The sequence below is a fragment of the Salvia hispanica genome, unplaced genomic scaffold (assembly GCF_023119035.1).
Source record: "Salvia hispanica cultivar TCC Black 2014 unplaced genomic scaffold, UniMelb_Shisp_WGS_1.0 HiC_scaffold_1072, whole genome shotgun sequence".
Classification (NCBI taxonomy): Eukaryota; Viridiplantae; Streptophyta; class Magnoliopsida; order Lamiales; family Lamiaceae; genus Salvia; species Salvia hispanica.
Window position 1 is genome coordinate 35690 of NW_025951330.1, and position 26485 is coordinate 62174.

The window sequence follows — 26485 nt, forward strand, 5'->3', positions numbered from 1 at the left end:
GCGGAAGTGAAATAAAGAGAAGGAGAGCCCACGGCGGTGGCAGCTGGACTCGCACGCTGGCAAGCCCGCTACCTGGGAGTTACGAGAGAGAGGGGTTGGTGACCGACGACGGCGGTTGGGTGGCGTGGAGGAGTCCTCAAGCTGGGTGGCCAAGAGGTGGAACCGCGAGAATGAGAGAAAGGCGGCGGCCATGGCAAGTAAGGCATAGCAGCGGCGCGAGGGAGGAAGGCGCGACGGCGCGGCGCGACAGGCGGGACGAGCGACGAGGCTGTGTGTGGAGGAGAGTCGGTGAGGAAGAAGGAGCGGTGCTCTGGCCGGGGAGATGATTTCCGCCGCCGATTAAGGAGGGGGAATTATGTAAGTATGTTTGAAATATCGTATGGGCCTATAATTAGTACTACTAAAATGAGAAGTTGTACTGTTTCATAGTATATACAAGATTGGGCTTCTCAATTTATTTTTTTGTGTGGCCTTTTGTTTATAATTGAGTTGGGCCGTGAGAAAAACCTATTACAAAAATCGATCCATTTGTTATTTTATGATTCAATTTTGAATATTTGGGATTTTGTAAATTGTTGCTTCTCTAAATTGGGTTTTTATTTGTATATTCTTAAATAAAAATATTTTTATCTCATTTTTGTTCTTTATTATATTTTATTTATTTCACTTATATCAGATTTATAATTGTATAAAATTATTTGCCAATTTAGAGATGCTTGACAAGCTAAACAATAACACAAGCTAAACAATAGTACTACTAAATTTTTAGATTAAATTACAGAATAAGATTAAATTATATATATTTAAAATTAAACCTAACTTATAAAGTTTGTATAACTTTTTAATATAAAGAAGTGTAAATTGTTACATTATTCAAAACAACAAAGATGCATAAAATATTATCTATATTTTAAGTGATATTTACTTTTTATACATATATGTGACAGGAAATAAGAAATTTATTCTTTCTAATATCAAAAACTCATTTAGTCTTTGATTGTATACCAAGTTATGCTATGGTTTGAAATTAAATAGAAGAAATAAATAATCAACTAATTAGATAATACAAATTTTCTAACTTAGACTTCTCAATGAAGTCTTAAATTTTTTAAATTCATTTAGTCTTTGACCATGTATAAAATGTGATTATTGGATAGTACTAATTTTCTACTTCTCAAAAAAGTTTAAATTTTTATTATTTAAATTATTCATATATTTAATGTGGATATGTTTAATATTCCATACATTTTTCAAATTAATTTTTAATTAAGCTATTAAATTTATACATTGATTTACCTTTTATTTGGATTAATGACTACCATAGCACTGTCAATAAATATTTTTACTCACACATATTTTCAGTATTTATACCGTATGTCTTATTCTAATTAACTCATACTCTTTTATCATAGTTACACATCTTTTTGTCAATAATTTTAATTGTTTTTACTCCACTTAGATAATAAATTAAAATTGTATAGATATTTCATTCATTTGGGAGTAGTAAATTCTCCAATTAGAGTAAGACAAGATAAGTATATTTATGTTTTTTAAAATTTTCGCATTGCTTTGAATTCATAATTTTATTATATTTTGTATTTATTATTTGAAATTTTTATGTCTTGTGCATAGCACAACTAGTAGTATTCAAAAACCAATCTCATTTTTGGTTTTTGAGAAGAAAATACCTATCTTTAGATTTACACTAAACCAAAACTTAAAAGTTTTTCAAATTTTGTGAGTAAAAAAGATATAATTTAGAGAATATTTTTTTAAGTTTGAATTTAGTGAAAATAGTTGGAGTAAAATCAATATTCAGCGTGATATTTCCTCTAAAATGAATTTGAGCTAAAATAAATTTGAATTTAGCAGAATGGTCGGAGATGGTCTAACTAAAAATGAATAAAGATCGTGGAACCAAAGAAGAGCGAAGGAATATTGAGCTTTGAGACAGTGTTTTACATTTTAAATCGTGAATTTCAAAATATTTATTGAAGTCGGATCTCATTTTCGATTAGCCAATCGGAACGATGGCAGGGCGCTCGCCGACGATGATTGTGACGAATACCCCGGCGAAAGATCTCGCTTACACCAATTTCGCCTACTGCTCCCCCGCCGATCTCCGGAATTTCGTTGTACCTGGATCGGGGAACGCCTACTACGCTTTGATCGGCGACGTGTTTGTGCTTTCTGTTGCATATCCTTTTATATCGAGCTAGCATTTCTTTTAACTTCGAACTGTTGAATTGACAGTGGATGATTGTTTTCATTTTCCGTCTTTATTTGAACACGTGATGGAGTTTGGAGTTTATACGTGGTTATGCAGAGTTGTATACCGTCCAATTGTGCTGTAGGTGTTGTCATTAAACTATTTTTTTTACAACTTTGTGTTTCGATGTTTCATATTTAGGCTAAGTGATAAGAATTTGTGGCTTGTGATTTGGATAAAATGGTAATTGGTTATATGGAGTATTTGCTAATTGTTCTAGTCTGAGAACCTCTTCTTCCTAATCAGATTCTGAACACTTGTTAATTGATTTGTTGTTTTGTTGCTTCAACATTGAGTTGCATTTGTCGTTTGGAGGTTCACATGAGTAACTGGTCTGAGCTGATAGTGCGTATCAACTTATTTTTTTTAATCTCTTGAATAGTGTTATATTTATACAGACAATAAGATATTGCTTAGCTGGTCGCACACTAGAAATTTTTGCTATGATAATAACTGGTGTAATTCCACCGTTTGGGTAATTTAGTTCCCAATGGCTGAATGTCATTATTATTTGGAAGCTCTAGTGGTATGTGATTCAAATGTATGTTTAACTCTTTCATTGATATTGATGTTGTAGCTGCTATTCTTATAGTTTTGCTTCAGATTATCTACTTCCTGTTAAAACACTTAAATCTTGTCCCACGTCAACTTGGTGATGATTCTAGCTTATCTATAAAAGTATAGATAACCCTTCCCCTTATAAGGCCTTTTAAGGGGTGAGTGGCCCAACTCTAATACTTCCATTGGTAGTTTGTTTGCATGGCATGGGAACTAATTTGTGAATTAATACTATGAGATGGTGGATATTCTCATAATATAATTGTTTAGCCTTAACTTCAATATACTGGACATGATGGCATTCCTTCTGGACATATTGGTTTAAATGCCATTCAACGTCGCCATGCAAAAGTCTCCACTGGGGATACAGTGTCGGTTAGTCGGTAATGGATTTTGGTTCTTCAGTCACTGTAATTATTATTTAATAACTTTTATTCTGATAGTTAAATCTGGACATTTTAGATTCATTCCTCCTGAAGATTTCAGCATTACAATGCTGAGACTTGAGTTAGAGTTTGTGAAGAAGGGCGCAAGAGATGAACATGTATATTACCTTTTACAAGCTGCCTTTTTTATCATTTTATTCTCTAGGTTTTGCCTACTTCTCCACGTCACTCAATCTATGAGATTTTTTCAGCATATTTATTTGATTATAATGTGGTTGTACACTAGTACTTCCATACAGTGGAATGTTTATATTCTCTATCAATTTCACATTGCTTTGGTGCATCTGATCAATGACATTGTTTTACCAATTTACACGTAGGTGGATGCTGTTCTTTTATCCAAGCAGATCCGCAAGAGATTCATGAACCAGGTAAGAGCTATATTTCTTGCCTCATATATAATATACATGTGTAGTAGCTGCAATATGTTCTTCGTGTGTATATATCTGCTAGTGTATCTATACTTTTTGGGCTTGCTGTGTGAGAAAGTGGTGTCTCTAAATTTCTGTACTTGTTAGTTTTTGCTGAACTTGCAGTTTGCACTCTTCCCGTTTCTCCCTTTCAAATTATATTTGTTTTGATGTTTCCTCACTTAAAATACCTCCCAAATTTTTGTCAGTGTTATGTCACCTTTGATTAATCAACATTTATTTTTAAAACCCTTGGATCTTCAAGTCTTTGATTACATCCTTTGTAATGTAAAATGTGATTTCAAGGGGGGGAACTCTTTCATATTAGAAATAAGCTATTAAACCGGTTTTGGATAAAACAATTGAGAACTAAAGATTTTCTAGCTAGCTTTCAATGTCTCAGGATTTCTATTCATCAATTGGCTTAGTAATCTGCAAGTCAAGGGGTTTTAAAAAATCTGGTGTCTTAAGGGGAGAGGAACCACTACAATTAATTTTTGCATTTTTCTTTAAAAGAGGTTTTTTTCCTCCATTTGAAAAATGTAAAATATTTGAAGAAATGTCTACACATGATATCCCTACCCCCCACCTCCTCTTTAAAATCCCAGAAAAGATAAAGCACTAAAATAAAACACAAAATATGCTAGAACTGCTAAAAATTATTATTTTACAGAAAGTAGCTATTTTGGTACAGTATTTTCCCCGGAACTTATATTTCCCTTGTTGTCAAAAAAACAATCCTCTCAAGTCTCAATGACTTCTATATTAATGTCATTTACACAATCATGTAAGCATACAAATTTGAAATCAATAATTTTATAAATGGGGAAAAAATGGACATTCCAAAAAATTATATATTTTAAAAAAATCCATCCTTATATGGTTGTTTACACCATCTACAAAACTGTGAAAATAGTTTTTTTCTATGTAGGTTATGACAGCGGGGCAAAAGGGGAACATTTGAGTATCATGGTAATGGAAAATCTTCACTGTCAACCAAACCACTATTGATGGCCACGAGAAATCTCATGGTATGGAGAGGGGGTTGATTTCACCTGAAAATACATTTTATATGGGAAACATCAAGTTCAAGTGGAATAAAAGGTTTTCCTTTTTTACCTTTTGGACTTTTCTATTTCCTTTTTTCAATTTTCACCCCTTTTTAATTTTAATACAGCTAATGATGGTTTCTGAGGTAAAAGCAGATTGTCAACCAAAATTTAAACTGCTTTAAAAAACATCTTCCCGGCACAAAAAGTTCCCAAAACCCCTTTATCATTTTTGGGATAGGTGGTTTTGGGGGTTTTCTGATATATTCAGAAGAGCTTTTGCCTCAAAGGGGTTTTCCCCCGGGATGTGACTTCAAAGTAATGTTCATATTCTTTGGGAATTTTGGTTTAAGTGGGGTATTCATGATTGAAGAAAAAAGGGTCAACTTTTGGTTTTTTTCAACTTTATTTTCGGCTTGTAATTTTGATGCCCCTTTTGGGCTTTTGGGATCCCAAGCATGTTAAAGGAATGTTGCTTTATGGACCTCCTGGTACTGGGAAGACTTTAATGGCTCGACAGATTGGAAAAATGTTGAATGGGAAAGAACCAAAGGTATAAGCACAGGTCTATCCTATGTTCTTGTTTTGGTTCTTGCTGATTGTACTTATTGGATGGGACTCCTTTTGTTCTATGCAAATTTCTATTTTATTTTCAAACTTATTGGAATACAACAGAACAGAATGGATTTGTAATTTTCTTTTGCATCAAATAACCTAAGGTGCCAATGAAGTAACTCTCGTTAGGGGGAGAAGTAGAAAACTAAAACTATGTTTCTTTCATAAATTTTGGATACCTAAGCTCCAAGCAGCTTTTTTCCCTGGGATTGTCTATAAGGGCATGAGCTACCTTGTTATAATGTGAATCCAATAAGTACCCTACTTCCCTACATATTGTATTGATCACCTTTTGAAACTGGTTAAATCTGGAATTTTAGATTGTGAATGGTCCTGAAGTGTTGAGCAAATTTGTTGGTGAAACTGAGAAGAATGTCAGAGATCTATTTGCGATGCGGAGCAAGACAAAGAACCAAAGGTTGGTGACTCTTTGAGGCAAAGTCTATGAATTCTTTATTCTTGGCTCATTTATCTCTTCATCTTTCAGGTGATCAAAGTGAGTTGCATATCATCATCTTTGATGAGATTGATGCGATTTGTAAGGTAGAGGATTGAAGAAGTCATCTTAATACTTTATTGTGTTTTGTCTTCCCTAGTTGTATACTGATTTTCTGGTGGCGATATAAGTGCCTGTCTGTGAATATTTCGAAGCTGTTTTGCAATCTTCAGCCCGCCCAAATTTGAATCATCATCGGACATCACTCTGATTTGAACACATGTGGCATATCAATTGGTTCTTTTCAGTGGTGCTTAACGTTATTCACACCTCCCAATATGTGACATAATAAAATTTTTAGTTGCAAACTTGTTTCCATTGTGGTGCTTCATGCATTTGTTTCAACTTTTTAGTTTGAATTTCTCAGTCTAGAGGCTCAACTAGAGATGGGACTGGGTGCACGATAGATTGTGAACCAACTTCTCACTAAGGTACTTATGGTTTTAGTTCAAGTTGTTAAGTCATTTCGGTTTTAATTGCTGCTAATATTTTGTTTGACTAATCTCGCTTAATGTTTTAGATAGATGGTGTGGAATCTCTGAATAATGTCTTGCTCATTGGAATGACAAACAGGAAAGATTTGCTTGATGAAGCTCTTATGAGGTAAATAAATTTAGATTCTCGCACTCATTTTGTGTGCTATGAAAAAAGCAGTGACCCGGTGCAAATAAATAGCATTTTCCAATTTAAAAAAGTTTGAATCATGTTTTCAGGCCTGACGTTTGGAAGTCCAAGTGGAAATCAGTCTTCCTGATAAAAATGGTCGGTTACAGATTCTTCAAATTCACACAAGCAAGATGAAAGAAAGTTCTTTTATTGCTCCAGATGTGAACTTGGAAGAGCTTGGTATGTGATTGGCCTGCAAATCATTAATTGTTTTCTATTCATTTACATGATTTTTGTTCCTAACATTCTAGCTCTGGTTTGTCTTATATCGATACCAATCGGAATTTTTGGATTCACTTGTGTATATTAGTAATATAAGGTTTGACCGCTCATGATCAAAGTGCGTGATTAATGTTAAACTAACAATTCTTTGTCCAAAGCTGATGCAATGAAGTGTCTGATCTCAATTGGCCCATGACTGTGTGATCAATATGGCTAAATTATTGTTTCTTTTTAGAACATTAATATTCTTCTGGATGCAGCTGCTCGGACTAAGAATTACAGTGGAGCGGAGCTGGAAGGTGTAGTAAAGAGTGCAGTCTCATATGCTTTGAATAGGCAACTAAATATGGAGGACCTTACTAAACCCGTTGATGAAGAAAATATAAAAGTTACCATGGAAGATTTTCTGAATGCTGTTCAAGAAGTGGTTCCAGCATTTGGAGCTTCAACAGATGACCTTGAACGAGTAAGGTATTTCCAGATACTTGAGGAAAGAGGTTGTTTCATGATTGAATTTACGGTGACACAACTCCAAGGAGTTTAATTTTCTTGTAACATGGAACTTCAATTATATGCGCTATTTGTGGCGATACTATTCTAAACCATATACCAGTCCCAGACGGCCATCAAGTTATCTCCTATAATTTCTGTCGGGATTGCCTGTGTTTGGTTATCGATGTTAGGTATTTCCAGCTTGTCATCCAGCTAGTGGATTAAATACTGCCATTCCTGATATATCTATCTTGCCCGAATTTTAAAAAAAAGTAATTATGAAATGTTATGTTGGTCCTGATTCAGCTGAAAATGGTACTTACAAGAATTCTGCTGCAAATTTTTACGACTATGGCTTGTGAGGCAGTAGGAACAAGTATTTTTTTTTTTATGTAATAGTGATCCTTCTCAGCACAAAAGTAATACTATTGCAAAACTTTTACTTGCATAATTGTGTTCAAAAGCAGATGAATTTTGTGGTTGTAGATATAACTTTCAAATTTAATTGGATCTCCCCTCTCTGGTTCGTTAAATTGTCTTAAACTTTTAACTTATATACATTTGTCTTTTTTAATACGAAAAAACTAATTCTGTTTGATTCTAATATATGTAGAGTTGCCCCAAATAGATATTAATGGATAGTGATATTTCCTTCCCGAGAAAGGGAAGAATACACTTAATTGAAACGAAGAAATGGAGAAATAATTTTCCCCCTGTAATTTTCACCATAAAATTTTTTCATTATTTTTCCATCTTCCCATTACCAGAATTCAGCGCCCATTAAAGCTCTTTTAGTATGTTTGAATTAGATATGTGCTTTAGTGGTTTCTGTATTATGTGCCACATGGGTGGTGTTGTTTTAACTCTGTTATCGATCTTATTTATCTTTATCATCTGGGTATATCAGTCCGTGATTCAAGTTTCAACTATAGAAGAGTTTTTGTATTTTGTTTAAGTGTCAGAACGTGCATATGTGATATGTACTTTTGGACATTTTTTCATCTGACAGCTGATTAATGTTTCCAGACTAAATGGCATTGGGAATTTGGGGCAAGGCATGAACATATATACCAAGAACATGTTTAGCCAACAAATAAAGTTAGTGAAGGAAGTCCACTTGTTACTTGCCTTCTAGAAGGACCAAGTGGCAGGTAATTTCTGCTTCCTGATTTACCGAGTGTGAGTACTTTGTAAATTCTCTTTTCTTTTGGGCAGTGGTAAGACTGCAATGGCAGCAACAGTTGGTATTGAAAGTGACTTCCCTTATGTGAAGATTGTAAGTACTTCTACTCTGTGTTATACTTATCTAGTCATCAGTTAGTATACTATGTGTCTTCATAACTCGCCCCCCTTTCTGGTCAATTGCTAGATATCTGTTGAACAATGATTGGACTCAGTGAGGGACAAAATGTGCTCAAATCGTTAAGGTTTTATCTGTGCCCTCATGACTGCCTTTTGATATAAAATGTTGGGGTAGTATATGTGAAGAAAATTATTCCCCTTTGACATTCATCACTGTGTCCTTTTTTATACCTCATGAACATGTGTAGCTTTCTTACCGGGGAAAGCACAGCAATTTTCACACTGTCCATTTATACAATATTACTTGTACTCATTCTGTTGAGGAGTATTTTATGTATGTTTTTCCTTATAGGTATTTGAAGATGCTTACAGATCGCCACTAAGCATAATTATCCTTGATGACATTGAAAGGTAAGTTTATAAAGTAGATGAATGATATTGGATCACTCCATGCTCATTCATCCATGTTTAATTGAAATTTATAGGTTATTGGAGTATGTTGCAATTGGCCTCGCTTCGAATTTAATCTCTCAAACATTATTGGTGCTTCTGAAGCGGTTTCCCTCCAAAGGTATCTTCTTATTTGGCCAACTTTTAATTATAATAATGCAGAACACAGTTACCATATTGCTCATATTTTTTTGATTTTCTCAAGATAGTGTCCAACTACTTTGTTGATTGAAAATATAGGTGATGGCTTTTGCCTCTTAGATGCCTGTTTGTGTACCAATGTCTTTTTAGATAATTTTTTATGATGCTTTCCATCCCATGCCTTTTCTGCATTTATGATCAGATGTTATAACAATTGAAGTCTAGACAGTAGCTCTTGTGACAAATTTGAACTCTACAATGTGTCATTATTTTGCCAGTCTTGTAATGTCCTAAAATTTGGACTATAATTTGTTGAACCAGACACTGATTTTTCAGTGGCATGAGAGAACTAGGGTTTGTTTTCTGTTGATACTTAAAGTTTGAAACATGGCTATCACCATGAATTTCAATGTAGCAATGAGAGAAACAGAAAATGGTGCTTGTTGCATTACCATAATAGATTGAAGATGATTGAGATTTAAAACGAACAGAAGAAACAAATGAAAGAACAAAAATGAAATGAAATCTTCTCCAAAGAGCCCACTCATCCAGTGAGGTCTCAACATAGCTGCCGAATCTAAATTATATTTATGAATAAATGAAATGTAGAAAATATAGCCCTATAAATATGAAATCGATTGAACCCTAATAAAACCTGAGCCCATATACTTACGGGCTTGACTCAACAATAAACTAATAATAGAGGACTCGACTAATAAAATACGCCTAAACCGCTAAAATGATATCTAATTAATAAAGTTGTCCTAGAAAAAGAATGTACTTCTATATAACCTTTTTAGATAGACTAATTGGGAGATTATCTTATACTTCTCGGGGGAAAAAAGTTCTTGTCATTGGGACTACATGTGAAGTTCATTTTCTAGAATCAGTTGGTATTCGAGATTCATTCTCAGTGACCTACAATGTTCCAACACTGAAGACAGAAGATGCTAAAAGGTATGGTATTTGTTTGCTGTCCCCTCTAGTAACGTTTCTAATTTGGTCTGCTATCAAGCATTTTCCCTGAATGGTGAAATTAACCATATTAAGACGTTCACGTCATAAATTTTTGTCGAAGTGCAGCTCCTACCTCTTTATTGTGTTTATGTGCCGACATCTTTGTGTCCTTCCTCACAGGTGTTACAACAGCTTAATGTTTTCTCTAGTGATGATGTTGAGTCTGCTGCAGAGGCATTGAATGATGTAAGTTTAACTCGACATACTTTGTAATGAGATCATCCACGTTGTAGCTACTTTCACCAGCATTGCTAGTAAAACTTGAGCTGAGCCTTTCCGTTTAATTTTGGATTGATGTGATTCCAGATGCCCCTCAAAAAGCTGTACATGGTTGTGGAAATGGCTGCTCAGGGGGAACATGGTGGAAGTGCAGAAGCTATTTATTCTGGCAAAGAAAAGATCAATATTTCGCACTTCTACGATTGCCTTCAGGATATGGTGCGATATTAGTTTTGACATTGCTATCTGCACCAAGTAATACTGCAGTTCGATTGATTTTTGTTTTTGTATTTTGTTTCCCTGTATGTTACTTTCATCTATTTTTTCGTTTCATATTGAGGTTTATGCACACGCTCACGCTATTATTTAGAATCACGGCTGTAGTCACGCAAAATTGATTTTGCTTCAAACTAAGTATTTAGCGATATTTTGTTTCCCGGGAAATCAGATCGCAGAACTGCGATCTGCTATCATTTTATGCAATTATGATTGGCCGAACATACTACATCTAAAAATATTTTTGGACTATTGAACTCTTTACTCACACATGAAATGACTGTTTACATAGTGTATAAAAGTAGTTGCCGACCGGCAAAGTTTTGGCTAATATGGCAGAATAAAGTTGAAGATAAAATCTAGTAAACGGATTATGCATAGTGGACATTTGTAAATGTTATCTTGATTGTTTGAGTCAATGGAATGTACTAACATATTTAAAATAAAATCATTATGCTCTTCAATCTATCAAATTCAGTAGGAATCTCTCTTCGAACCTTAAGCTCAAACCATTTGACCCAAACCAATAAAATAGCAAATAAATAGAATCTTGAAATTTTCTATTGCAATCATCAGATTCGCAATTCCATTCAGATTTGAAAGATGGCAAGAAGATAAAAGTAGTTGCGTGCCTTGTTACAATTTTGAAAGAATACACTAGCCTTTTCAAATCCAAAAAATCTGTGTTTGTGATTATCTATAAAAGTTTCCCCTGAACTACGTAAAATGTTTTATTGTTTATATTCTATAATTTACATTAAAGTATTATTAATCCGTTGCCACAACCAATACACTACACTGCTACATACAGCATGCTTATCATGATATACAAAAGTAAGAAGTATGTAAACTAACCTGCAAACTATGATAAGCTGGGATTAAAGTTTCTATGCTCATTTAATAAGTAAAATGAAATGAAATACATCAACCAAAAATGGTGCTTGTTCCTATAGCAAAAAAATAGTAGTAGTAAAAGATAATGTTGGAATAATTTTGGAAAAAAAAAAGATGAGAGGAGTAGGAGAGTCCAATTCTCATACAATCAAGATTCTTTGACCCCCTATAAATAGACACAGAAGGAAAATATAGCAATCCAACTTATTACTACATACTGAATACTAATACTATCATTTATACCAATCCAAACCAAAAACTGCACGTATATATCCATCTCATTTTCATCTTCTTCTTTAACTACGCATTTTTTTTAATGAATACTATAATTGCAGGAAGCACCGAAGCAGGGGTATTAAGACCGAGAAGAGGTAGTCTTAAAGAAATTGAAAAAATTTATTAAGAAATTGACATTTAGTAAAAATGGAAATAAAACATGAGTCTAGAATAATCAATCGAACTATAAATTTATAGGGAAAATTGTCATTATAAATCATAATTTTTGGTTCACTTACGGTTAATCTCACAATTTTCAAAAGTAATGAAGTAAAAGTAGAACTACCTCCGTCCTGAAAATTTGTCTCATTTTTCCATTTCCATCCGTCCTCAAAAGTTTGTCGCATTTCACTTTGCCATTTTTATAGTGGACCTTGTTATCCACTAACTAATTCCTACTCACATTTTATTATAAAATTAATATATAAAAGTAGGACTCACTAATCCACTAACTTTTTCAACTCACTTTCCATTACATTTTAAAACTCGTGTCGGGTCAAAATGGGACAATATTTGGGAGTCGGAGGTAGTATAACTTTTATAGCTTTCACAATTATATATTCCATGCCATACAATTCATTTCACTCAAATTCCTATGATAGTGCATCAAGCCAATAACATGCAAACAAAACGAGATCCGTATATAGGTGCATACTGATATCTGATCTGTATATTGATCCATATGTAAAATTAACATGCGGAGGATGAATCAGGACAACCATACAATTGAATCAGCACATCATACAATACAATCAACATATATGCTAAAAACTCAATCAACATATAGTAAAAATTAAAGTATAATCAATATACATTACAAGTTCAATTAGTGCATACTCCCTCCGTCTCATAAAAATGAAACCTATGAGACAACATAAGTTTTAATGCACAATTAGTAAAGTAAAGAAGGATTAAAAGAAAAAATAATTAGAGCATTGTTAGTGGAAAATGAGGTTTGTTTTTAAGGGTATATATTTCTAATAAACTTATCATAGTACTCATATTTTTTATAAATATCTTTACTATATATTTTGATGAATTTTCTAAATATAATTTGACCTTCAATATTATCACTTAATTTTGTGACATGCAAGAAAAGATCCTTATTCAATTTTTTATTATTAAAGAAAAGTTCTTTATTCAATTTAAAATTTCTTTAATATAAAAATTGAAGAAGCAATTTGATTTGCATGTCACAAAATTAAGGATAATATTGAAGGTCAAATTATATTTAGAAAATTGTCAAAAATATATTGTAAAGATATTTATAAAAAAATATGAGTATATGATAAGTTTATTAAAAATATACACCCTTTAAGGTATTGAGGTATTTTAGTCGAAAAACTTGAAAATAGTAAAAAATACTTAAATGATATTAGTCCATGTTGATGGACTCAAATGATATTTTCAAAGTTCACTAATCTAAAATGATACTTTGAAAGTTAATGGACCAAAAAGATGTTTCTTTAGATAAAAGAGAGATCAAAAATGAAAGTGTGCTATTTTTATGGGACAAATTAAAATGGAAAGAGTTTTATTTTTATGGGATGTAGAACTCTTACACATTGTAATAAATATTTAGTACAAATTAAATTAGTTAAGTTAAAATAATCATTACAAAAATAATAAAGTGATAGATTTTGATCCTTAAACGATCAGTGGATTTAAAATCATTCTGAGATCATTTTCCGATTTCGACGTTTTTGGTGTGGTGGTTAATATATAATGGGTATGTTATATATACATATTTCCGATGCCACATACATAAGAGATTTTTATGGTACATATAAAGATTTTATTTGTATAGATATATTTTTTTTTCTGTCGTAAATTACACTGATCAATTTTATTGAAAAAACATTCTAATATGTACAATTAATTTTTCGTTAGAATCGTAATTAAATTACCTTTATTTTGACATATAGTACATGAAAAATATTGTAATGATAAAGTTATGAGAAATTTTATATTTTAATGGTCTTTAAAAGAGAAATTCAAAAATATAAAATGACCTATATATCTTTCATCTCATGTTTTGAGAAATTTAAAAATACAAAGTGACTTATGGTAAGCAAAAAGTATGCGGTCAATATTAATTACTCCGGTTAAAAAAAGATTTGATTATTTTTCCAATACATTCATATAGAAAGTACTCTAACAAATGTCTCATTTGATTAAGTGTGAGTTATAAGAAACTATATGACATGGAGTACATGTGGTGGCTGGAGTAGCAACATCGGCGGAGAACGAGCTCAGTGTCCCCATCAAATATATTTCTCAAACAATTTATTGAGGTTTTCTCTGCATGATAATCTGATCATACTTATGGATTATGTTTGGTTTTTTATTAATCACTAACCTATATACATAATGTCAATTTATTGGTCTGGGCACGTGCATTGCATATTGATATTGCACGAACATTACACGTCCTATATAATATAGCAATATAGCAATATAGTTAAGATAGCAATATAGTTAAGATAGCAATATATACAATCACCAACTAGGATCTATGTTGGTTCAAGGGAGGGATTGCTCTCCTGCATTTGCACTATCTTCGCATTTAACTTGCACGACTATGTGCTTCACACATATTTTTACTATCAACACTTAATTCATAAAAAATTTATACTCCATTTGTTCCATGTTAATAGAGGCATTTCATTTTCTGTACTTATTTTAAAAAATAATAGTACTAATAAATAGTTAAGTGGACTTGTGGAGAAATATATCACACCCATGGGCCTAGTTGGTGAATTGCCTCTACACGACTTTTCCGTTCACCGAAAAGTCCCACAAGACGTGAATCTTGATGGTGATTAAATTATTTAATTGATTAATTAATTAAACTCGGGGGTGATTGAATCACAGCCCTATCTATATGTAATGTCAATTTATTGGTCCGGATCGCACATTGCACGAAAGTTACACGTGTATATATATAATACAGCAGTATAGAAAGCATTAGCATATACAATTGGTAAATATAGCATTATACCTAATTAAAGACTCTCCGAATGTATTACACATCTCATAGTTGCATTAATTCTGGGATGTGTGAACCAAATAGGAGAGTTAGGTCTGTGTAGTCATTCTACATGTTACACAAACACAAATCTATGTCCGGTAAAAACACCTTAACAAGAAGCTTGTTTCCATGCTAATCTTAGAATTGTAATGACAAGAGAAACCCCAACTTAGCTTCTTTTCTCTAACTTTGTGCTGCAATTATTTACGTCAGAAATTTAAAAAAAATAACCAAATTGAGGGAACATAATAAAGCACCCTTAAGTTGAGGATATAATTGTCCACAAAATGTTAATATTTTGCTTTTCAAATATATTTTTTGTTTGCATCTCTTAGTTTTAGTTAGAAAACCAAGATAAAACGCTTTTCAAAATGTGAGTGATGTATTTAGAAACATAAATTAGCATAGACTAAAAATATCCTTCGGCATTTTTATTAGTGTGTCAAAGACAAGAATCAAGATGGGATTAAGAAGAATTAAATCAAGAAGGAATTTACTAAAATTACAACAAATCAAGTTTTGTATCAAAATAAATAAATCTTTCATATATATCTACAATTGGAGTAAATAAAAGGTTATAGTGTACTGCGTCATTCCTTAACAATTTCATTTTCTCACTCCTAATTATTGAAAAAAAAGTTAAAAAAATGAGTAATATATACTACCTCCGTCCCGAAAATTTGATCAGTTTACTATTTTGGCCATCCTCGAAAATTTGATACACTTCACTTTTACCATTTTGTCAGTGGTATCATATTCACTAACCCATTCCTACTCACATTTTATTATAAAACTAATACTTTAAAAGTAGGACCCACATCCCACCAACTTTTTCAACTCACTTTCCATTACATTTCTTAAAATCCAGTTCGGGTCAAAGTGTAGCAAATTTTGGGGGACGGATGTAGTATAATATATTGATGAGTGGTAAAATTGAAAGTTTGACGCCATTCACTTTTTTCATAGAAGTCTGAAATATTGAGTCACTTAAAAATAAAATTTAAAAGAATAGAATGCAAAAAAAAAATAACAAAGTAAAGAATTCGAGACAAATTTCAATTTCATAAAGTTGAGATAAAGACACGACTGGCTTAAAATTATGAAGAATTTGTTCCTTCTAAAAGTAGCAATACATATCACTATTGTTGATGTTTGCTCTCTCAACCGAATATTTAAAATGAGACGTATGGATCTTAAATTACTTTAAAACATGAAACGAATAAGTTGAAAGAAGACCAATTGAAGTTCACAGAAGAAATTACAATGGAAAATATAAATTAGTATAAAATCGATTTGAAAACTTTTCAGTAATATCACTGTCTTCTTAAATTTTATCAAACTATTGGTTTAGTACATATATATAATTTGCTGTATTTATTAGTCTGTAGAGCAATTTTACAAATATTAAATAAGACACTTTGGTTTATAAAATAGTCTTATTTTTCATTGTTGTCATTCCACAAAATTAGCTTATTTCTATATTTGACAAAAAATTCTCTATTATGAAGTAATCTCATTCTCTAAATATCAATAATCTAATTATTTTTTTCTTATCTATTTTCTATTTCACTAATTTCATATTAAAATTCGTGTCATCCCCAAAATCTCTATTTTTTATGAAAACTAGTATCACGCTTGTGCTATGCACGGATTAATATTATTTAAAACATTGATTTTTAATTTTAAATTAATTAAAAAAATTAGAATCAATATTAATAATGAACAATATGAGTAACAATTCAGTTATATGAGAATAAAAAATCTATACAAATCAATATTGAAGCATAATACATTTGAAACAAATCACATAATATAATGTTTAAACATTAAATCATGGAGTAGGAAGATAAAAATATATCGAGTGAAGAATTAAACACAATAAATAATTATTCATTATTTTTAAAACTTCGTTACACAATATATTAACTACTATAAAATTAAAATCACCCTTATTATTATAAACTAAAACCTTCAATTTTTCACCAATTCGAGGCTCCACTTAATCACAATTACTTTTAATAATGAATTTGTACATGCCGTCAGTTTTCACTTTTAATTCAACTAACATTAAAATACATTTGATGAAAAAAATTCACCATTAATGTGCATTCAATTTTCAATCGGCAATTTCATGATAATAATAATAATAAGAAATCGGTTAGCCTTCTCTAAAATTGGTCTTCTCTTCTTCCAGCAACAAATGCTAATTAACATAAAATTAGGAAGTCAATTCAATCGAAGAGTCTCTTTGGCAAAAATCAAATCTCTATAAATAACAATGCACAAAACAACTTTTACTAATCAAAATCCCAACAAATGAAAAAAATAAAAATAAAAAAGAAGAAAAAGGTCTGTTTTGCTGCATCATATGAAGGTTTGATTTGATGATTATGTTGGTTGAATCTTAAATTGAATTATATTTTAAATGGTATTCTTATAAGTATCAAGAGGATGGAGGCTTCCTTGACAATATTCAAATAACCAACTAACACTGAAAATCAACAAAAAAGAAGCACGCAATTGTATGGTGAGAAGTAACGGTCGTCTTTCATGAATTAGTGAAGAAGACTGTGAATAGGGAGTGAAGGGACCATAGTCCATGAATACGAAAGAAGAAAAAAATCAGCGCATTAAAGTTCTAAATACTATAAAAACAATAAGATATAACTGTGAAAACCTTATAAGATAAAACCAAGATAGGAATGAAATTGCACCTGGAATTCCCGAACTTTGAATGTAGGACTAAGGATAGCACATTGTAAAGCACAGTCTTTGGCAACACATTCACTTGCATTCATTGTACGCCTCAGCTCCATCCCAAAGAACTCGGTCAAAATCTTAATCATAGCAGGGACTCGAGAGCCTGATCCATCAACTTCAACTGAATGTATATTCTCAATAGTCAGTTCATCATCTGCTAGAGCCTTCTCCAGCGGCTTCTTCACACGCTCAAATTATACAAATGCATTTTAAAGTATATTTATTTGTAGCTAACCCCCCCTCACTCACGTATATATGAAACATGGCTGTCTCAGTGTTAGCTTCCAATGTCACATTTTACGACCTTACTTGAACAGGATCTGTTCTATAGGCTCTACCTCTGTATCCTTGATTTCTAAGGAGACGGGAAACCATGTCTGGTGGATGAACCTGGCACGCGGTGCGGTAGATGATCGTTTGGCACCCGGCCCTGTCGGATGGCGGCAGTTGTCTGACAGACTCTAATCTTTTCCCGGGGGGACCCTAGGAGTTGGCAATGGAGGGCAGATTTTTTTTGGCAATGAGCCGGGTTCGAATCCCACTCTGTCGTGTAGTTGCTTCCATCTCTCAGCACAAGTGTGAAGCCTTGGGAGATGGGCTTCGGTCGGTGGGTTAAGGCCTCCCCATAACGGACTACGTACTGATTTAACCCTAAATAATGCGGCCCGGAGTGTGGGGGCCGCCAAGACAAGGAATCTTTTTTTTTCTTACAATATATAAAAACATGGGAAACTAATCTCCAAGAAATATATGTATATTAGAATTATATATTTATTAGAATTAATTTTTGAATTTTATATTAATTACCTTTACATCCCTCAGCATAAAATGATTATTCAAAATCTCTCAAAACTCTAATTTTATATATTGTATAGATTATTTTAGTAAAAATATTTTTATGATAATTCAAACTCTCTGTTATTTTCACATTTGCTCTTCTTTTTATTCACATTCAATTAAGAATACTCTAATCATTATTTTGTTTCTCATATTTTATAAAATTTATAAACTCGTGCGATCCACTATAAAAAGGATTTTCCATACTAAAGAACGTGAGATTAAAACAAGTGGGAACAACTAAAATATGATAAATTTATCATCTTCTAAAGGAGTAATAAATTTGCAACAAAAAAAAACACATCCCATGATATTTAATCAAACAGTCATAGTTTGGAATATAAATTTATATGTTTATCCAAAAAGCATAAAACTAAAAAAACCAATGTAGTAGAAAAATAGTGATGTTAAAATTTTCCCAAAAATGAAAAATAAAAAAGATGAGACAGACCCCCCACCCCAACTCCCAAAACCAAATTCTTTCAACTTTTTCACCTCTCATCTCCTTCTCCACCACCTTAAAAAGGCATCCCCCCACAAACAATGAAAATAAAACAAACCAACATCAAACTCCATATCTACTCAGTTTCCTCTTCAACCTCACCAAACATGTCGAAATTATCGCTGCTCTGACAAATCCCAGTGCAGTAAGTAAATACTCTTTTTTCATCTCGAATAAGTTCTCAGCATGATTTATAAATTTTTTTATTCGACATATTGCGGGAAAACGGGGGTACGGCCACATCATTGAGCCCCAGAAGAGGTAAGGTTGATAAAAACCAAAACAAATCTACTATGAAGATATTAGTTGGGACAACTAGGATTGTTTCCTTATTGTGGTTGCAGTTTTGTATGGGGTGGATGCTGCTGAGCCGGCAAGTGCAAGGCGGCAGCACTGCAGCGCACCCTGCACCTCGGCCACTGAGAGCATGACCTAATATTGGGTTGGGGGGACTGTTTTTTATCTTTTATGTAATCCCCTATTAAATAAGTTTATCTTTTCCTTCCTACTATCCTTACTCAATGTTAAGCTCTCTCTCTCTCTCTCTCTCTCAAATTTTGCTCTTCCCCCCCTCAGCCATCAATTGCAGGAATCCAAATACAACAGAGACGATGAACAAATATCACTTTAAAATTTCTCAATATCAGAGAATGGGAAAAGTTGTTTTTTCATTGTTTTTTTTATTTTCAAAACAAGTTAATTTTCCAATCTCTATAACAAAAAAAAGTACTCCATAATAATGTTTTCAACTATCCAAGTTGATTTAGAAAGCTATCTCAGATTTCAAACATTAAACCCTTCTGCAGAAGGGTTTTTGGGGGAGCCCAATCCATTTTTTACAAGCAGATTCGCCATGCTCCACAGCATTCACCCCTAACTTCTTAGTGTCGGGGCAAGCACAGCAGATCTTCTTCTTTGGCTTTACGGGTACAAAACCCTTTGGGTTTCCCCCAGCGTTTTATGGTTTCCGGGGAGGAATTCTGACTTGAAGATCCAGCACCCATCACGAGCAAGAAAAAGGGCCTTAGAAATTAACTTTATTTATATTGTTGGGAATTACCCCAATGAAAAAATAACAAAAAAAAAAAGGGAAAGCAGAAACTGAAAAAAAAGGGGAAAAATTTGAATTTTGGCAATTATAATTGCCATAATTTTTTAACTGAATCTTTTGTTGGTAAATGGTATTCCTAAAGTTAAAGGTTTTTATATGATCCCTTTTGAAAAACCCAAAGAAATTGTAACATGCCCCTATTAATAAGTAAAAGAGCTGAAAAGTTCATCAAACGACAATTGAATTCTTAAACGTAGAATAGAGAAAAGGACCTACATGGTGTTGTGACAGAAATTTCAATGATTCGAGTAACTTATCCGATTCCCAAATTTTCAAATCCACAAACAGCTTCCCGATCTAACAAAAACCAAATATAAACAAGAACCAAAAATTTTCCTTAGTCTCCCCCCCATCTAACCATTTCCCCAGATCCCCATAAAAAAAGGATGTCTAAGCCTAGGGGTAAGGGAAATGGATAACAAGAAAAAGGGGGCTTCCCTTAAACCCAAAAAGTTTATCATCTCCCCAAAGACTTAATTCCCAATCCATTTTTTAAAACCCCTTTCTAGAACCTTAACCATAAAAACTCTTCATACCAAAAAACCCAGTAATTCAAAAGGGGATTTCACATTACTTCAAAATCAAATTATTTTCTACAGTTCATTTATGATGGGGATCCTTTCATCAGCTTTACTCAACAAAAGATCCAATTTTTTGCATACCCTTTCACGTTTTACTAAGCTATTTTCTCTTTTAAATCACAAAACAAATCTCCGCCCTGCAATTCCAATCTACCAGCTGAATTCTCCCCCAAAAAAAAATTGCCAAAAAACCCAAAACCCAAACCAAAAATGTTATATATATTTTTCCGGGGATCAATAGTATTCTTATCCCAATCCCAAAAGAACTATGATAAAATATTTTCCCAACCCTATAATCTGTTAGGTAAGATATATAATGATGATTTTATGACTTAGGATTAGGGAATCCTTATTAAGAAGGCTTGGATAACTTAGAAACGTATAAAATACTTTGGATCAAGTATTTTGAGTGCCCAAAAACTATGATCGGATAAACCAAGTTTCCTTAGATGATTGTTCATTCTCTGATCTGTATTTAATCAAAAATCAGCCTAAACCCTAAAAAATTAACTGCCAAGGGGAGTTAATTAACTCTTAAATGTTAATAACTGTTTAAAAGCATTAATTAAACACTAAAAAAGATAGAACAAAACTTCTAATGAAAGCCCAATTTTTTAGAAAAAAGGGATAAACAAAAATTCCAACATTTTTCCCCTTAAATTTTAAAGGGAATCAAAAAACCAAATTTTTCCTATTTTAGTGGTTTTAAAAGACAAAACCCAAAAAACGAAAAAAAAAAATTATGCAAAAAAAAAACCTAGGTTTGGGGAATTTTTTTTAGTATATCAATGTCAAATTTTAAAAAAAAGGGGTTTTTTGGGAACCAATTAAATTTTAAATTTTGTTTAAATTATACTAATTATAAAACAATTAATTAAACCCGACACCTTTAAAAAAATTCCTAGTGCCCAATACCCTTTTTAAAACATTTATAAAGTTAAGCCCGGGAGCTTTTTTGGAACAACGGTTCCTTTTTGTTGGGAATTTTCCTCTTTTGCCAAAAACAATTTCCCAAAAAAAATTATTAAAACCTTTAACCCCCTTTAAAATGATTATTCCCCAAAATCCTTGGATGGTTTGAACATGTTTTCATTTTCCTATTTGGGCCAATTAATTTAAATCTAATATCAAATTAGAAAAAATTTGGGTACCCCAACGAAAGTTTAGAGGGATTTGACCCTTTTTAGCAATTTGATAATAAATTTTTAAATGCTTTTAAAGATTTGCGCTTTTTGTTTGCCAAAAATTTAAGAAATGAAAGATGATAAAAGTTTTTATTGAAATTTAAAGAACCCCAGAAAGGCCTTTTTTACTTTCCTTTTTCCCCAAAGAATGGTATTAAAACCCAAAAAATTTAAAAAAACAACAAAACTTGAGATGGCTTGCTTCCCCCTTGGGGTTTAAGTTTTTGTAATTTAAAGGGGTAGTTTTGGAAATAAAAAAGCCCTTGGGGTTTGAATACCCTTCTAAGATAGAAGGAAAACTTTAAAAAAAACCAATAGTTTAGGGTTTCCCTTTTGAGTTTTTTTGGAAACTCCTTTTAACCCCGGGTGAGAATCTTGGGGCCCTTGGAAAATTTCATTTAATTTTCCCCAACAAAAGCAGGGGGGGCCCTAGCTTTACCATTGCATACTTTAAAGGCAACCTATTACTTTGAGTATTCCAATTGTAAAACCTGTTTTTTTTTATTGGTAAGAGTTTTACATTGGGACCCATGGTGTGAAACCGACTTTTTCCAAAATTTTAAACCCTTTTCAACACTTTTTTCAATGTAATAAAAGATTGGGTGGGGGGATATTTTAGGGATTCTTTTATTATCCAATTCCCATTTTTGCTTACCTAAATTTTTTCGTTTGAGAATTTAGATGAAAAGGGGAATTTTCTTTGTAAAAAAACCCTTCTGGTTTTGACTAGTACGCAAAGAAGAATATCTCAACAAAAAAGGGGATAATAATTTTTTTACCAAATTTATCAAACTTAAATAAAATAACAAAAGCTTGATAAAGCCATTTGAAAAAAACAATATCATCAAATTTTTGATGCCTTTGTTTTGGTGCTTGTTTCAAGCCCCAATAATGTTTTGATCAATTTGACCCCTTGGTTCTTTTCCCTGGTAAAAAAAATATCCCGGTAAAATTTCCTTTGAATTTCCCTCCAAATCACCTTAAAAAAAGGGTTTTTTTTTAACATCCATTTGGTGTATATTTTTTAAATTTGGGGCCATTTTACTAGCAATCTAATAGAAATATTCTACCTACAGGGCTAAGTATCAAAGTAGTTATCCCCTCCTTTTGTTTTAAACCTTAAATCAAGCCAGCTTTAAATTTTGTTAAAACCCCAAAAATTTTCATCTTTTTTTTAAAGACCCATCTCCCCAAGGTTTAAAAATTAGGGGAGATCAGTTTTCCCCCAAGTTTTTTTTGGAGTATATAACCCTTTCATCATCTATACCTTTTCCCAAAGGCCACTTGATGACAGGCTTCTTTGAAAGTTTTGGGACCCCCTTAAATTATGAAAGGGTTAGGTATTGTAGTTCCCCCTTGACCCTTTAAAAAGAGGGATTTGAAACCCCTTTTCAGATTACTTTGTTTTTTAATTTTCCTCCTTTTTAAATGTTGATTTAAGGTTTCCTTTTCCGATTGATTTTAGAAATTACTAATCTTTTTTAGAATTAGAAAATAGACCCTTAGGTTGGGGATAGATGTGAATCTATTTTCATAAAAGGGTTTCCTTGCCCAAACAAAATTACAGAGACAAATTTTTTGGGTTCTAAGACAAAAACCCAAAAACCCCTTTGAATGATTTGCAAAACCCAATGAAAATGCAATAAACCCCTTTTTCCCAAATTGCCCTACGCTTTGGGGGGGATTTTAACTCTTTCCAACATTTAAGATAGTTTAAGTTTGGGGGTTTTTCCCAAAAAAATTCATAAGGTGTAGCTTTACTTTTCTTTTTTGGGAAATTTCTTTTTAAATATATAAACAAAAAATCATAGCTTTCCCCAAAAAACCTTTATTTAAAACCGGAATGATAACAAAGAGTTAACCATTTCTTTCAACACTTCCTTTTTCAAGAGATTATTCTTTGGGGAGTATAAAAAATTTTTTATTTTTGAATTATTCCCAAATTTATTAAAATAACTAGGGTCTAGTATTCCCCCCCCATCAGATCAAAAAATTTTTTTAAAAATTCCTTTTTTTAAAAATTTTTGTCTATATACCTTCAATTTCTCGCTTCATCCCAGAACTTAAAGAAAATTTCAAAATATCTAGTTAGGGAAAAAAAAAAAATACTTCATTTCCCAATTTTATGGGGGTTTTAGTGAAATCCGGAAAATCACTATGGATTAATTCCCAATTTTTAGATTTTCACAAATTTTTAAAAAAATTTTTGGATTTTTAAAATTTAAAATACATTTTTTTCATTTATCTTTTTCTTGTTAAGGGGGGGATTTTTATTTTTAGGCTCTAATTTTAAAAAATGCACAAAGTCCCAACCTTTCATGCCCAAAAACGTAGTTGAAAGTTATTTGAAGTCATCACATTGGGGAAAAATCAACAAAACAAAATTAAAATTTAATCTTAACCCTACCATTGAAAATAACCAAAACCAAAAAATAAACCCTGTTTAGATAAAATATATTTTTTACCCAATAACTTGTTTTCCTTTTAAATTAAAATTTAAATGCCAAACCTTAGATTCTTTTTTAATGGTGGGGGGCATCAAAACATCTACTAAATCCAATGTTTTCCAAAATAAAAAATTAGCCAACATTTCCCATTCCTTAAAGATTACTAGAACCCTTCCCATTTAATCCCGATCCATCGGTTTATCTTCCAAGGATTAAACCATCTCCTTTTTCCTTTTAAACATGGTTTGTAAAAACCAAGTTCCCCCCAAAAAGTAAACTCACCCTGGGCATAGAAAAAACTTGGTGTATCCGGGGATATGGGTTAATAAAATATTAGAATTGAATATTTTCATACCTTGAGGTACACTTGGGTCCTTTTGATCCCCTTGGTCCGATTTTTAAAACCCTTTTCCGCCAAACCCTTTAAAACTTTCTTTTCCGGGGTCTAAAACTTTCGAAAGGGCCGGTTTCCCCCTTCCAACAAACAAAATTTTTGTTTTTATTCTCAGGGCTCTCCTTAAACATTTTCCTTTTTCCCCTTTTAAAATTCTGTCCACCTTCCACCATATTAATGGAAGATAGTCCCAAAACCCCTCTTTTCCTTGTTCTTTTCCATCTCCCAATCCTTAAGTTCTTCAATTTTTAGATGAGAACAAATTGCCCGGGAAAATTCCCTTGATGCTTTTGAGTATGTTTAAATCTTTCCAAGGGGAAAAAAATTTTTCAATAAACCAGAAACTGATATGGGGTTTACCAAAAAATGCAGGGGTTGTTAAATTTCCAAAATCCTTTGTAATTCATTATATTGTTTCCCTCCCGGGCTGGGAACCCCAAATCTTATAATTATTGAAAAATTTCTAACCCGAATTTCTTCTTAAAACTCCTTCTTATTTGGGGTTCCAAAAGAATCCCCTAATTCTTTGGGGGATTAAAATTTGATAAATATCAAAAAAGTGAGTGGGTTTATCTGGGTTACCCGCAAAATATCATTCTCCCCTTTCCCGCCTCCTTTTTTGGTTTGTTCGAGTTAAAACTTTAAATTTTGGTTCGGGGATGGAAATTGGACAATTTTTCAACCTTGGGTGGGGCGGCCCAAAGGGATCTTCTTTTCTCCAAACTTTAAAACTCTCCCCTTTAAAATTTCCCGTTTTTTAAGTTTTATCATCTCCCCCATTAACGGGCCAAATTTATCTTAAACTACTTGATCTTTGTTGGTAAAAATATATAATGATGATTTTATGACTTAGGATTGGGAATCCTTATTGAAGACTTTAAAAACAGAATCGGATAAATACTTTGGGTCAATATTTCAAATTCCAAAAATTTTGATCGGGTTAAAAATTTCCTTTGATGATTGTTAAATTTTCTGATTTAATGAAAACAAAATTTCCCCAAAACCCACAATTAAGCCTGGGGCTAAATTTAATTAAACCTTTATTAAAAGTTAATAACGTTTTAAAAACTGTTAAAAGCTTAAATTAATTGTTTAGAAATTAAAGTGATAAACACTAAAATTCCAACATTCTTCCTTAGAATTAAAGTGCTAATACACTAAAATTCCAACATAATCCACGATGTAAAACCATGACCAAAAGTGGCAAAAGGAGATGGAGAAAAATCGAAAAATTAATTTGAGAGAAAGATATTACCTTTGATCTCTTCCAAAATGGGGGAAGGGCTGAAGGTTGTGAATCGAAGGGAAGGGTTTAAGAAATGGGGTTTAATCAGTGGTTCTCAATTTAAAATCGTGGGCAAGCTCGGTTTTTCTTTCTTTCTTTATAAAAATTCTTTTATATCATTTAATCTCAATTGAAGTGATCACAATTCACAGATAATGATTGATTGCCTTCAATTCATACATAATCAAAACTAATGCAAATAAATCCGAATGCCTCAAACGCATGGCAATCAAAATTCACTGCCTTTTATGAATCAACTTTAAACAAAGCAAAAAAAAACGACCGGTTCCTAATTTATTATAAAACGGTAAATCAAAGAGAGAGATTCTTACGGCGGTGGGGCAGAGCGTGAGGGCGATGAGGGGCGACTGGAAGTTTGGAACTTGGAAACAATGGCGGCAGTGAAGACAAGGACAAAATTTGGGCTGCCAAAATCGGCCTTCTTTATTTAATATGATCACTAATGAAGCCCAACTAGTGGCAAGAATATTAGACAGAGAGATGCTACCTCTGTCTGACAAAAAAAAATTGACAAAGTTGTGAATTAGACGGATT

The 26485-nt window shown here is 32.5% G+C and overlaps 2 pseudogenes; both read left to right on the forward strand.

The window, feature by feature from the left end:
* The first annotated feature begins 1913 nt into the window (after window positions 1-1913).
* LOC125197903 lies at window positions 1914-10616 on the forward strand (annotated as a pseudogene).
* Window positions 10617-17888: 7272 nt separating this feature from the next.
* On the forward strand, window positions 17889-18050 carry LOC125197905 (annotated as a pseudogene).
* Window positions 18051-26485: the final 8435 nt, after the last annotated feature.